Source organism: Stegastes partitus, unplaced genomic scaffold, assembly GCF_000690725.1.
Source record: "Stegastes partitus isolate 25-593 unplaced genomic scaffold, Stegastes_partitus-1.0.2 Scaffold168, whole genome shotgun sequence".
Taxonomy (NCBI): Eukaryota; Metazoa; Chordata; class Actinopteri; family Pomacentridae; genus Stegastes; species Stegastes partitus.
Window position 1 is genome coordinate 38,044 of NW_007577899.1, and position 14,604 is coordinate 52,647.

Below are 14,604 nucleotides of genomic sequence, written 5' to 3' on the forward strand. Positions count from 1 at the left end.
TAACACATCAAGCTAACACACTTGTCCAGTCTGATAAACATATAGGTTTTATTTGAACTAAGCTCCAAATTGTTCTGTTTCTGCATCAATATAAGATGGAAATGTCTTGATTTATGCAAAGGAAAACACAAAACTCAGGCACCAGGTTGACAATCCAAAATATAATGGACTATAATGCAGTGAGGCTCTCAGGCATGCTGTGTCGCTTTCAAATATTTATTCTCCTGTAGATAAGGTTTTCTCATTTAATATTATCCCTGCTGAGTCAACACACACATACAGGCTGGATTTACTCTTCTGTCCTCTTTTGTTTGGGGAAGCAACCTTTGAAAATCTGTCATGTTTTTTTGTTTTTTTTATTGGAAGGGGCCACAGATGCACATATTCTAATTATCAACGAGGACGCATCCTCTGCAACGGCAGTAAAATCAGTGGTTTAGTGTCTCCACAGGACACGGCTGAGTGTGAGACGCATACCGGAGTAAACAGTGAATGATGAAGGGTTTGTACGTTTTAATTATTCTCTGTCAAACACAGGTGTTAAAGTGATGTTAAAAGCTTCTCTGTGCTTCAGGGCTGGGATGAGATGAAGAAAACTTAGATCAGACACAGGCTTTGTAATGTTTTAATTGATTTATAATGAAACCAAACTGCCGAAATGTGGACAGACAGCATTATGGTGTGGTAGGAAAAGTAAAAACTATAATAGCTTAATGTTAAAATGTCTTCTTGCAATCAGTCTCTTGGAGAACTGTTGTTACATCTCAGCAAAAAAGAAGAAGGAAAGGGAAAGGTTTCAGCTGATGTGGGCTCACTTGCTATTTTACCGACGGTTCCTGAACGCCTCCGGGGTCCATTGGCCAAGACTTGAGGAGTGAGTGTTGCCTTTAAGGTGTCACGGTTTCAATTGTAGAGGAATTTCTAAAACAAACGCATCAAATTTCACATCTTTCGACATCATGAAGGCTTTTGTGCTGCATTATGACACCAAGCTGCCTTTAATCTCTGCGCTTTCTCTTTATTGAAGCCTGTTTCTTGGCGCCGCACTAATCCAAATTTAAGGTGGTATTCAATAATTCCTCAGACGCCGTGTCCTTGTTTGACTCCAGACTATATGGAACACGGTGTGCTGAAAAATCAGTGGGAACCGCTCATGCTGCACCGCGCACAGCCCGGTGGGCATCACACCGGATCTGAGGGATGAATAAATCAAATATCTGGCGGCTGGAGACTGTATTTCACACACTGTAGCCTGCTGCATGCAATTAGATGGCAGGCTGCTGGTCCCAGTCATCAGGAGTGAGCTTCATTACAGCTGCCTCCATGTAAGAAGGATGTCATCATGCAAAAGCTCCTAATCTGATTCAGTCAGGACCCGACCTGTGGCTGAGAGTCTGACTGATACCAGAACTCTCACATGTCTCTGACAGTTGCAGGTTTTCCTGTAAGCTGCCTCTCACACAGTTTCATTTCAGTTTGCAGTATTTCCCGCCCGGCTGAGAAATTCTGCACACTGACCCCAGCAGCAGCAGCAGCAGGTGAATTCCTGGGAACCACTGCTGCTTTCGACCTCCGCTGACCTCCCCTCGCCTCTGCTTCTCCACAGGAGAGAAAATCCTCTCCAAGATGCTGATTACTGATTCAATGAGCTGTCAGGAGCAGGAACAGAGGACTCTATCAGCACACAGCCTGTGCATGTCTCCACCTATATGAACAACTGTCTGCGCTCATCTGGATTTTCGCTCATTCACTGTGGTGTCTGTCGAGAAACGTGCATGCTGCAGAAAAGAGGAAACAAGAAATGCAACCACAGTAGATGGAAGTGGTTAACAGCGCAGGGCTCGGTTCCCAGTTTTCATGCCCTGTGTCACAGCTGAAGGTACGCCAACATGCACAGAGGAAAAAACAACCTCTTTCATGTGTCGTAACAGCTGCGACACTGGACTAAATCAACTGCTTCCATTGTAAAAGACTGTATTATTGTACCAACTGCTGGCCTTAATTTCATTTTTTTCTCAAGACAGATAGATATATGACCAAAAACAAAAATCTCTTTTGGCTAAATCAGCATTGCACACAAGGGATGGATGTGGAGCAGCACAGAGACTGGCAGGCAGACAGTTACACTGATGCCTACAGGGAATGTGGAGTCTCCACCTGACTTGCATGTAATTGACAGGAGCTGCAGCACCCAGAGGAGACAAAGGTGAACTCAGGGTGAACATGCAAACCATGAAATCAAACCCACACTGAGGTCTTCATGAGACGCCAGCCACTGATTTGCTAAGCTGCCCTGGTGCCTAATTCATCTCTCAGCCGCCCAGGACTCGTCCCTCCCTCCTGACTCGGAGTGCAGTGTTGCCATCTGCAGGCCGAAAGCCTGAACTCCCTATTTCCATGGCAACTGCATGTGTGGATGCGGGGAGCCCCCGGTAGCCCCTGGCAACAGGCTTTCGGCCGGGATTGGAGTCCTATCAGCAGCTGTCAATCACCACAGGAGCCGATGCTTTGCCCAAGGCCAATGTGCTCCGAGAGATAGGAATAAATCCATTACCGGGCAATTGACAGGGACGGGATCACCTGAAAACACTTTGAGAGACAAAGACGGCGACGGAAGGACCCCGAGGTGCACACAGTTCATCCATGAAGTGTAAATGGACTACAGCATGTCAGGACGGATAGCTTTCAATGTGATTACCATGATAGTGATCGATGGAGAAGCTCAGCATCGGGCCGTGTGCGATAAATAATGACAGCTGCTGGGTGTCTTGACCTTTACGCTTCAGTTCCTGAGGCCTGTGCATGAGGGAAAGTTTCCCCTGAAGCAGATCACAAGCCAAGATGGACAAGATTTCCCAACACAAAATGATTCCAATAAAAACAGACTGGATTATCTACATCTGACAGAGCCGTTTGACCTTCTAAAGGCTGTAATTTATAGGTGAACCTGTCACTTCAAACACAGGGTGCAGCTCTGTGAGGCTCCCCGGGTCTGTTTGTTGTCCCTATTTAGAACGGAGCCCACATGCACTTTAACTCCAGGGACTCCAGCTTCTTCTTAGAGTTCAATAGTAATCATAAGCTTTACTCAGTGGAGAAGTTGAGTGTCATTTCCCCAATAATAGTACAATAAATCCGGATCAACTGTGGAGTTTCTTGTGACTTATAGCGCACATGTTCCTCCATCCGTCTGTGGATCTGTGGACAGAACGCAGCACAACTTCAACCAAATCCATCACATTTTATTCACATTCATACAGATTAGAGCTGATCCGAGTCTTTGCAGATGAGAAGGAGATGCATCGAACATATCAAAATAATAATTATATATTATTGTGTATAATTATAGAACAACATGCATAATATATAATTATACTGTTTGTATATAGTAATTATGAGCAAATGTATAATTATTATTTTAAAACAAAATTATACTAATAATAGAGAATAAAACAATTTAAAACAAATGCAAAAAATAAATAAATATGTGCATTAATTTACATTAAAATAATAATGTCCTCAGAACTAGGTCCAGGTTTTTCTCATTTACGTTTAAAAAGTGATTTATACACAATTATAAAATAAATTCCATTCTATATAATTTTTAGATTTAATTAAATCAAGAATCATTTAATTTATTTAAGACACCACAAACTTTATTTCTACATTGGCATAGAGTTACCAGGCACAAAGGAAAATGTGCAAAGTCACACACAAGTCTGAGTAATATATAGATATATAATGAATGATGTATTACCAAACTACAGGTTTTCTGTAAAATCCTCTTGATGCAATTTGTGTTTGTGTCCAGACACAATGATCTTTATATTTGTGAGTTCTACAGTTATTTTCCTGTTGATCAATCATATAAAAACTAAACAGATTTCAACATTTCATCTCACAATAACCAAATCACATTTTACATACCGATAAAAAGCAACACGGCCAATTATCAGCATCTTTATGCAGCTGTGAAGCTCGTATCTGTCTGACAGTCTGTCAGCAGCAGATTTCAGATCAGTCTGAGCTATAAATGTTGAAACTTGTATAAATCAATAAGAGCTTTCAACTTTAAAAACTTCATTCATTAAAGTTCCTCTGCGCAGAATTCAGATTTATTCTTCTGTCAACATGCTGGTGTGTGTGATGAAGTGTGCGAGAGGCCGTGCATTTGTTTGTACATGTATAATTCTGGACTAAAATATGAAACGGTGCCGCTGTGAAGCCTCCTGCCTGCTCAGAATTCTTTCAGATCACTTATTCATTTATCCGGCTTTTAGGAGATTTGAATCTGTTGAATTATGAGACTGATCAAGTTTAATTGGCGGCCGTCTTGCAGATGTGCTCGGTCCATTATTCAGGCGGGCTGAGAGGTGACCCATCTTCACTCTGAGATGGTGTTTTCATATTTATTCAGCGGCAGATGCAGACGGCACCAACAGGCAGATAGAGCGGAGTTAAGAGTACAAGGGTCTGACTGAGAGATGAATTAAAGGAGAATCGAACAGGGCAGAGCTATAGAAGAACTGTCAGGCTGTAATAAAGAAAAGGGTCATAGCTTTGCTTTCTATCCTCTTTTATTCATATAAACAAAGACGTATGTTTGTGTCTTCAGTTCTTTGTACATGTACAGTAAAAAATAGATAAACTCAGTAAGCCGAAGCAAAAGCATGTCGAGGCGTAAAACCAGTTTTAATGCAACACACACGTTGCTCACGTTGGGCTCATTTGCATTAGTTTGTGAAACAGCTTCTTAAATTGGTGCATTTGCATATTAGTAATTGGAGCTTTCAAGTGTGTGCGCGGCCACATGCGACTGTCATGGACTCTACAGGTTAGACACTGGGCCACATGTATGGCTGCTATATAATTACGTGTCTGTCAGACCCTGAAGAAGACCTTGAGTTGACATGTGTGGGTCTTTTTGTTTGCCTATGTGCTTAAAGAATAAATTATAATATTGTTTACCTTGAACACGGAGAGCCTCGGTGTTCTTCCACTGGCTGTCTGCACCGTTTAGTACCGAGAAAGATCCATATGTCAGTATTTATGCTGTTAGATTTATTCTAATTATTGGGTTGTCTTTATCCATTTAAAATAGCTTTTTTAAACTGTGGGTTTAGCTTGAGAGCACAAAGTATTACATTCAATTTAGAATTAATGAACATATGAATTATGAAAGCTGCACAGATAAAAACGATCACATTACCAATGGAATAAATGACGGCATGTCATGTAACGTGTTGCTGATGGTGACAAACCTGCAGAGAACTAAGCTCTCCTTTACTACAAAAAACAACCAAATGTTTCAGCAGAACAAAAACAACTAAATAAATAAGTAATACAACAGGTTGTATCAATATTTAAAGTTATAATAACCTTTAAAGAAATGATGTTCAACTCACAAACTACATTTTGTTATGAATTGTAGCATAAACACACATTTAAGTTAATTACTCATTAAAAAGTCAAGTTGATTAAACTAGTATTTCCATTAATTTTAAAAAGGAGTTGTTCTGCATTTAATTATCAAAATTATAAACTCAGGTTTTAAGTTGGCAAATAAACAACAACAAAAAGTCGCTCTAATGTAAAGTAGGTCGGAGAGAGAGCTCGACATTCTGACCTATGAATTGTCAAACCAAATTTATTCATTTAACGCACCATGAATTTAATCTAAATCAACTTGTGCAGCCCAACCCCTTAAAAATACAGTTAAAAAGGTTCATCTAAATCAGTAAATTAGAGCGTTTACGCTCACATTAATCATAGCAAACAGCAGATGAGACCAAAGTGAGAAACTACCTGATGAGCACAGCAGAGCAGCAGCAGCTAAAGAGACCAAAACAGAGCTACAAGGAGAGTGAAGAATGAAATAAGACTCTGACTTGACTCCGATAAATGCTAACATTGGGTCTGCTAGATGTGTAATAAGGCAAATGTTTGCTAACACATGCTTTTTGGGTTTTTACTAATGTGCTCTCTTGGAGCTTATGATGTTTTACAAACTCATTATTTGACACAAACCGGTTGTTCGCAGCGTTTCTCATGCTGATCAAACACAGATTCTCCGTTAATAAGAACCTGTACAGCCGCGTCTGTCTCATACTTGTCAACAATTTGTGGTCATTTTTCTGTTTGTAGTTTTCTGACTCGGGCACAAAACGATGCCAACAAAGCTTTTATGAACTTGGTTCTTTTCCAACACTGGAAAAAAAAAAGAAAGTTCAGGTGAACGCTGAAAAATAATGTGAGGTCTGGGCAGGCAGGGGAAGGTTGGGAGTGAGGCCAGAGCTGTCGATTAGTGAGCACCAGCTACTGATTTGTGCACTCATCTTTTATTTCCTCCCTTTAAATGTCACCCGTCAGGCACATTGTCTCTTATGTGAAAGTCTGAGGTCTCGAGTGAACGAAGCCAATTCACAGGTGTGTAGATTTTACCTGCAAACAAAGTTAAACGTCCCGCTTGACTTGTTTTCTCGCATGTGAGTGACTCTAAGCGAGCCAGACAGAGGCTGATGGCTTCACACCACTCCTGCCAGGGCCTCTGATTCGGTGCCGACTGGGACGGGCTGGCAGCAGCCGACGCAGACGTATCTGAGGACCCACAGGTAGACGCTGCCAGAGAGGACGACGGTCAGGCACAGCAGCATGAGGCTGGTGAAGCCCTGAGCGCTCGCACTGAACAGCACGACGTGGGAGGCGTGGATGGAGTCATCGCTGGGCTTCTGGCCTAGAAAAAGAAGCAGGAGAGACAGGACTCATAAACAGAAGCTTTTCTTGGGACTGAGATGAAGCAGAGTTTAGTGTCTGAGCGGATGCTGGGAACTGACTGCAGGACTGAGAGTCCAGAGCCAACTTTGTGCGACTGGACCTCACAGCTTTGAGCTAAATGCCAGTCCAAACCTTTGTACCACAAACAGTGTGACTATATCCCTAAAGCCTCGGTAAGGATGAAAAAGATAAGGAACAAACAAGCCCTGCTAACTCTGTGTGTAGCTCCGAAAGCTGCCGACACACCTGTAGACTATCTGAAGGCTGCAAAAACACACTTGAGACTGTTTGGAGCAACGTGGACAGATTTTATAGGTTATGACTGAGTAGATACACAACAACAGACCAAACAACTCAGACACAGTAGTGACCAGAAGATTTAGGAGCTGAAATTCAGCAGGAACGCACATTCCTGTATGAGCTGGAATCAAAACAGACGTTGACAAGATGTGCGATTTTATAAAGAGAGAGGAAAAGGGAAGAAAACAAGTATGAGTTAAGCTCCTGGATGGAGAGGCTTACTGGACTTTAGAGCCCACAGAGGGAACAGGAAACAGGAAAGACTGTTGATTTACTGCTGCGTCTCCTGTAGCTGACATACAAGACACACGGTCAGTTACCACTTGAGGTCACAAATATCACTTAGGTTTAAAAAGAATGACTTTTAACAGATAGCGCAATGAAAAAGTACCCAACCCTCTTCTCATTTCTGCTATGTTTTTTTTTCTTTTCCGCAGGACTCTCATACTAAACTTAAAGCAAATGCAATCTGACTAAACACAAAATACAAGTTTTAAACGATAATTACACATATTGAAGCAACACCACTAATTTAAAAAAGTAATCGCCACTTGAGCTTAACAGCTAGTTGTGCCACTTTCAGCAGCAACAACTCTTCTTTGCACATTTACAGGTTGATAGCTCTATTTGGGACGTCTACTAAAGCAAGTTAACCTGCTTTAATGTTGTAAAAACAACGAGGGATATCGGCCCGATATTGGCATAAAAATGCAATATCTGTCAATATTGTTATAATTTTTTTTGCCGATAATGAAAATCGCTAAAATAACGCCTGGATTCCGCTGATGTGTAAATGACGACAACATCAAACTGCGTCGTGAGGCGAGTAAACAAGCATGGCTGCTGTAACAAACACATCAGTATTGGTTGATAGTGGAATTGGAAATTGAGAGTTGGACAACATCGACATATCAGATACTGGCGAAAAAGACAATATCGGACATCCCTAAAAAAACAAAAAAAAACAGGAACTTTTCCATTTTAGCTGCTGTCTCTCCCAAAAATCCCAGTCTGCTGTGATTGATCAGTGGGCCCAAAGAAAGGGAAGTGATGCTGCTTATGCACCGTAAACCCAGACTTATCGGTGTAGGGACGTAGCTCTAGCAGAAAGGTAGTAATGGCAGACTGCTAGGTGGCCTTAGACTAGCCATGATACAGCTGTGATGTAACTGTGCTACTTGGTGACACAAACAGGCAACAGAAGAAGAACCTGGACTGTAAATTCAGGACATTAATGAGCGTCTGTGGGAGAGAATAACCTCTACTGGGGTGGACTTTTTTTGCAGACCTTTTACATGCAATAAAAGCAGCTACAGCCCACTGAAGCAAAGGGGAAACCTCAAAAAGCATAATATGGGCTCTTTAATACACTTCCTCCTGAGGGGAATGTGAATATTTGCACCAAATTTCACGGCTATCCATTTGTCAAGATCCATCTGGTAGGGCTGTAATCATTTCTTACGTAACTTGAAGACTTTGATCTGATGACGGTGTTAGGTCGTGATTACAGTTTATCCTGAGGGGACCACGGGTGTCTGTTATTCTACCGAAGAATGAAACAGTCAGCCTCGTTGTGGTAATGAAGCGATGATGAACTCTAGAAACAGCACAGCTCACTGCAAAAAGGCAGAACGAACAAAATCACAACGATGAGGAAAGAAACAACAGTCTGTACATTTGTTCTGTGCAGGAGGCGTCACACATGCTACCAACTAACTAGTAGTTAAAATTCCTGCTGCGCGGCGACCGTCGATCGCTGTATTTGAAATGTATATGAGGATGACGGAGTGCATGAACAACACAAAGAGACAAGGAGGAAGACGGTGGTCAAGGAGGCCACAGCTCATTTTAGCCTGAGGGCCTCCTCGCAGGTTAATCCAGTCATGATGGGATGTGATCTGAAGCACTAAACAGGCTCTCACACAGAGACACTGCAACAAACGACTGGTTTACGCCGCTGCAGAGAGAAGACTGGTTCCTTATCAACAGCCTGTGGACAATCATCAGGCAGCATACTATTAAATAAATGACTTTAAACAAAGCTGCAGTTTCATCATCCAAAGTGGACAGAAGGAGAGAACTGGGAAAAGCAAACATTAGACACAGTCCGAGCTTAAATGTCACTTTACTTTTTAATTGATGTTTAACTAAAGCAGAAAACCCAGCTGCCTTCATTTCTGCTACTCGACACGGTGCGAAATTAGTGTGGTAAAAAGCTTTTTAGTCCTCTCTCTGAGGTAAGACTGCAATTTACCACTTACGTCTTGGAGAGCTGAACATCTCTTTAGCGTTGACCTCCAACCTCGAAGCGTGTAATTGTATTTTGTCCGACTCGCCATAAAGATGTGCGCCAGTAAACAAGTGAATTAGCAGAGGAGGGAGAGACTCTCAAACATGGGCTTCAAGTCCAGTCATCAGCAGGGTTTGAGTGGATCTTTAGTCGTAGGAAGTTGGAATTTAAGCATTTGGATTGTATGGATAGACATTAATAACCTCCCTTTTTTAACCACACTAGCAGCACGGCTCTATGGATATCTGGTGCATCACTGTGGTCCTGACTGACATTCAGGGTAACATACTGAATCAAAAAGAAGGCCTAGCTTCCCCTACTTTAAACAGCAAACTCATGAGCAGGAAGCAAACCAAAGATATAATCCACCCAGGGTAGCCACAAAAACACACTAAACTGAAATTAAATGAAGCAAAATAACGCACAAGAATCAATCACAGTAAACACTTAAATTCAAAATAGCTAATCCAATATATTATATTATACATATTATACACATTATCTGACTGAACTTCAGTCAGATAATGTGTAGGATCCCGGACGAGCCCCCATGTATGTTACAACCTGGATTATAGGCTGCAACGTAAACTAGAGACCAACACCAGAGTTTAAACTTTTTTTTAAAAATTCATTTCAAGAAATAAATAACTTAACCCTTCCGACAGTATAGCTCGCTACACCGGGTTGGCATTACGTCTCCTGTTAAACCCTGCAGCCCGGTATAACAGGCTCCGGTATAGGGCGACTTTCTGTTTCATTCACTTTGATTGTCTATCAGCGGGAATCCTCGAATGTGAACAAACGATTCAGTCATGAAATAAATTATGTAAATGAAGTAAAATGACGTTGTTTGACCCCAAAAATCACCAGAAAACTGGATTTTCACTACCTCGTTTCCAAAATGTTTATAACGCCTTTGGCTGATGTCTCAGTATGTAAGAACTGATAATTAATTGCATACATCGCTGGTAATTATGAAGTTTACCTTTTATTTTTCACACCTGTATTTCACCTGTACGTACATGACAAGAGTATATTTAACTGTCAACTTGTCTGCTTTTGATTGATACCAGATGTGTAATGATGTGAAGTCTACTTAAGAGTTTACGAGTGAATAGTCAAAACCATATCTGATCATGAATTTCAAGCAAAGTCACTTAGTGTTGAAAGGATTCAGTAAATCTAAAATAATGCAGGCAGCCATGAGGGCATGTGAGCTCCACAGCAAGAGTGTGTTGACAATACAAGACGCTTCAGGGTTTTTCAACACAAATCAGAGACACAACACCACGTGATTTTTGACAGACATTCATGGTCTCCAGAGGATGAATCCCAACAGCTTTGTCACTCGTTAGTCCAATTTGCTGAAATAGAGCAGCATCTATTATGTGGATTAGCAAAAAGAACTGTACAGACGTTCATGGTTCCCAGATGATCAATCTGAATGACTGATTAGCTTTATGCTGCTACCGCTAGACATGACTTTGAGTGAAATGTTTCAGCAACAGTTGCATAGGTTGCTCGATAATGTGCTCCAAACATTCATGCTGCCAAGAGGATGAACACTTGATCGTTCATCCAGCTCCCTCGTCAACTTTTCATTTGTCACTTTGGGCCAAAAGGCGACACGTTTGGTGTTCAATCAGCTAAAATTGGCTCGTGTGGCTCTCCACTGGTGCCTTGTTGCTGCTCGCATTAATTAAGTCAGTGGTGCTCGCCTACAGGGTGGCACAGCGGCCATCTTTCTGAATTAGGCTAACGAGCTTTCCGGTTTTATTTGAGCTTCAAATATTGCGAGAGTCAAACTCTTCTTTTGTGTTGTGCCTCCATGATGGACTTGATTCGTTCAGAAGAATCTCTCTCTGTTTTTGTGTTTTTTAGAGAAGTCTTATGAGTGTTGACGCACAACCTTCATCCAGCATCTATGTTATATGAGAGCTTATCTTCAAAGCATCAGATTGCTCGCTGCTCACTCACCTCTGCTGACGTGTGAAACCAGCAGCAGACTGACGAAGATCCAAACAACAGCAGCAGCCACCTTCATGGTGGACTGGATTCACTGGGAACACAGGAAACCACCAGGTTGGTTATCAGTTACAATCCATTTAAACGACTGACTGAATAATTCAACAGTCAAAATTAAATTACAGCTGATTTCAATTTAATTTTGTTTAATGCTCATTTTAATTTAATCCACAACTAATCCCAAAATAATCCTGGTTTTATTCAAATGAAATGCACTCTGACAATAGTGTGAATGCTGCATATTTAACTTATCAGGAGACACACAAAACCCGGATATAAATAGCATTATTCACTGAGGAGGAGAATCCACTCAGACATCCTGTAATGTGGGCAAGAAAAGACGCATTTTTATAATAATTACAGGTGTGAGGAATGGATTTCACATTCTGAAATGCAAAGAGAAGGAAAGTCAATCTGTTGTTTTAAAAGATATCATCTCTAAAAACGTAGAACCTGTGGCTGAGATGTAAATAAGAATTAATTACAATCTTGAACTGATGAAGTCTTATACGGCATAAAATGATGAATATAGTAAATAAAAGTAAGTCCAGTTGAATGGAAATGCACAACGACATGAACTTGTGGTGCCGGCAAACGAGAACAAGATGGATGAGTGAGGGCAAAATGGAAACAAGAGCGCATTTGTTCGACAGAAACAAATAATCAGCTCTGTTTGTCCAAACTCACTGAACAAGATGCAGGATCTCTTTCCTGTGCAGCGGTCAGCCCTCTAAGATGCAACAGGTAAAAGAGAAAACAACCCCGCCGACAGTCCATTCCTTCTGAAGAAAAACAAATCGATTCATCCAGGAGGTTTTTCAGCCGGCATCTGCTCCGGTCACAGACGCCTCTATTTGGTGGAATTAGCAGCAACTTCTATGACTGATGCTGCTTTCGTCTTGAGCTGGTTTTGGACAGCGTTGCTTTGCAGCGAGGTGATAATGTGAATCACTGGGAGGAAAAAAAAACAGTGGAGCATGTGAGAGAGAGAGAGAGAGAGAGAGAGAGAGAGAGGAGATGAAAGGAGTGTACATCCAAAAATAGCAGCCACTGGGGCAATCAGAGAGAATGCAGGTTTCCCTCCTCCACCAGGGGCAGGGGAGACAACAGAACAGACAGAGAGGAAGCTGCATCACTGGAGACGTGGATGCAACATACAGGCTACTTTAAAAACATCAAAAACACACACATCCAGTGTTCAGACAGAAAACATTTCACAGAAACATTTGACTGAAACCACAGTCAGCTGCTCCCTCTAGTGGCTCCTGCACACACATGGAATTGATTTCAAGATCTCCGATGGTGTGGAGGAACAGATGGCACGAAACTTTCTATTTAAAGCTGACATTTATGAATCCTGCAGCATCCTGGTTTCTATCAGCTGCTTACAGGAACACTGGTTTTGATCTGAAAATCAAAGACAATGCATTGAACGATATGAAAATAACTGAGGCCTGAACCTGATGAAAAGTCAAACTTCTCACCAGCCCTGTTAATATTTCTCATTTCACCCTGTTCTTGACTTGGAAAAATACAGCTCCCTCCCTCATGTCAAACTAATACGGCATTCTGAAATGGTCCTTTCTAGATTCATAGCTACAAACACAAACACTCTGAGGTGACTCTGATTTCAACCCACTATCTTCACAGAGGAGCCGAATGGAACAATAACTGGTGGCACCACAATCTGTCAAAGCAAAGCGTAAACATAAAATCAATGGTTTTTTGTAGCCGCGCCAGGGATTTAGAAAAACGCCTTGATAGGTGTTTAAGCAGAGAAACAACACACACACGTTTCAGAGATCGCTCCACTGACCCTTTTCTCTGCTGTGATGGACCAAGACGTCCAAAAGGTTTTCAATTCCAGGTGGAAAATTGGCAACGAAAAGGACCTGAAACATGGTGCAAATAATATGCTCTGAATCTCTAAAACACCAGGAAACCACTTGTGCAAAAGCTACACCGGCTACTACAGTGAGATTAGCACAGGACAGGGTATTTATATATTTAGTTGTCTTAATGTGCACTAGTACAGAGACATTTTGGTTGTCAGGGTGACCACGGTTCACAACAGCCCTGGAGAAGAGATGCTGCAGTGTGTGAGGGGGAAAAGTTCACCTCCATGCAAGACATCCATGTACTTATGAATAAATACTAAAAACTCTGACCATGTGTGATGAAAATGCACCAAACTACAGCAGCTTATGGCGAAACAACACGATGCACAGTGATGCTAGTGCTGCAAATATCTTAATGGGAAACGGAAAAGTCTCCCAAATGAAAAGCTTGATAGGACACAGTCGTCCTCCAATGTATTCATCCCCTTCCATTAAAGACAAGGCAAAACTCATGATAGTCACTGAAATAACCAGAAACTGAAAAAAGTAATAATAAATAAAAATTTGCTAAATTATAGTTTAGTGAAATAAGACGTTGCTTTTGGATTGTGGTTGAAAAGAATAATTTAAAAAAAATACCTGTCAACAGGTGCAGGAGTCTGACTGAGAGTTACAGAAACACCTGATGGCAGTGATTGGCTCAAAGGGTTGTTCAACTAAATATTAGTTTACGGGTCCCATCATGCTTGTTTTGTTCATATATTTCTGTTGAACCACAATTCAAAAGCAATGTCATGATTTTCATTAAAGTTTTATTTATTATTACTTTTGTGAATTTCAACTTATTTCAGGTTTTTCCTTCTTTAACGGGAGGGTGTGAATACATTTGTGCACCCATGGACATAGCTGCATTCACTAAAACTTGGACATCAGTGAATGAACTTGACCTTCCAGACCTGGGATGGAGAGTTCAGCCCAACATGCTGTTTTACATGATGTCCCATGAGAGCAGGTTTCAAGCTACAGAAGAACACAGCAGCACATCAGAGACATGAAGCAAAGCAACGAGAGAACGAGCTAAAGAAGGAGAAACAGTGAAAATAAAAAATGGATGAACAGGAATGGATTCTCATTTCATCCTCACTGTTCCTGCTTTGAGAACAAAGTGGCTTTGATCTTTAAAAAAATTAAGCCTGTTCATGCATTACTCAAAATGGTGCAGAAATTAAAAAACACAGCGACTGAAAATGAGCAACGCACCTGTTGAAGAAGGTGAAGCTTCCAGTAGAGGGTTGGCGACTCTGGGCGAGAGGAGAGGTGTGGTTCAGTCTGGACGGGTCACGAGTCCATCGCAGCGCTAACACAGAGTGACAGACA

At 41.4% G+C, this 14,604-nt stretch overlaps 1 long non-coding RNA gene across 1 annotated transcript; it reads right to left on the reverse strand.

Annotated features, from left to right (window-relative positions):
* Nucleotides 1-3,226: 3,226 nt before the first annotated feature.
* Nucleotides 3,227-14,554, reverse strand: LOC103355769 (uncharacterized). The gene is made up of 4 exons (XR_520108.1): nucleotides 14,488-14,554; nucleotides 12,077-12,340; nucleotides 11,342-11,423; nucleotides 3,227-6,733 (listed from the first exon to the last, which is right to left on the reverse strand). It is a non-coding gene; the product is annotated as an uncharacterized LOC103355769 (long non-coding RNA).
* Between the last annotated feature and the right edge of the window lie 50 nt (nucleotides 14,555-14,604).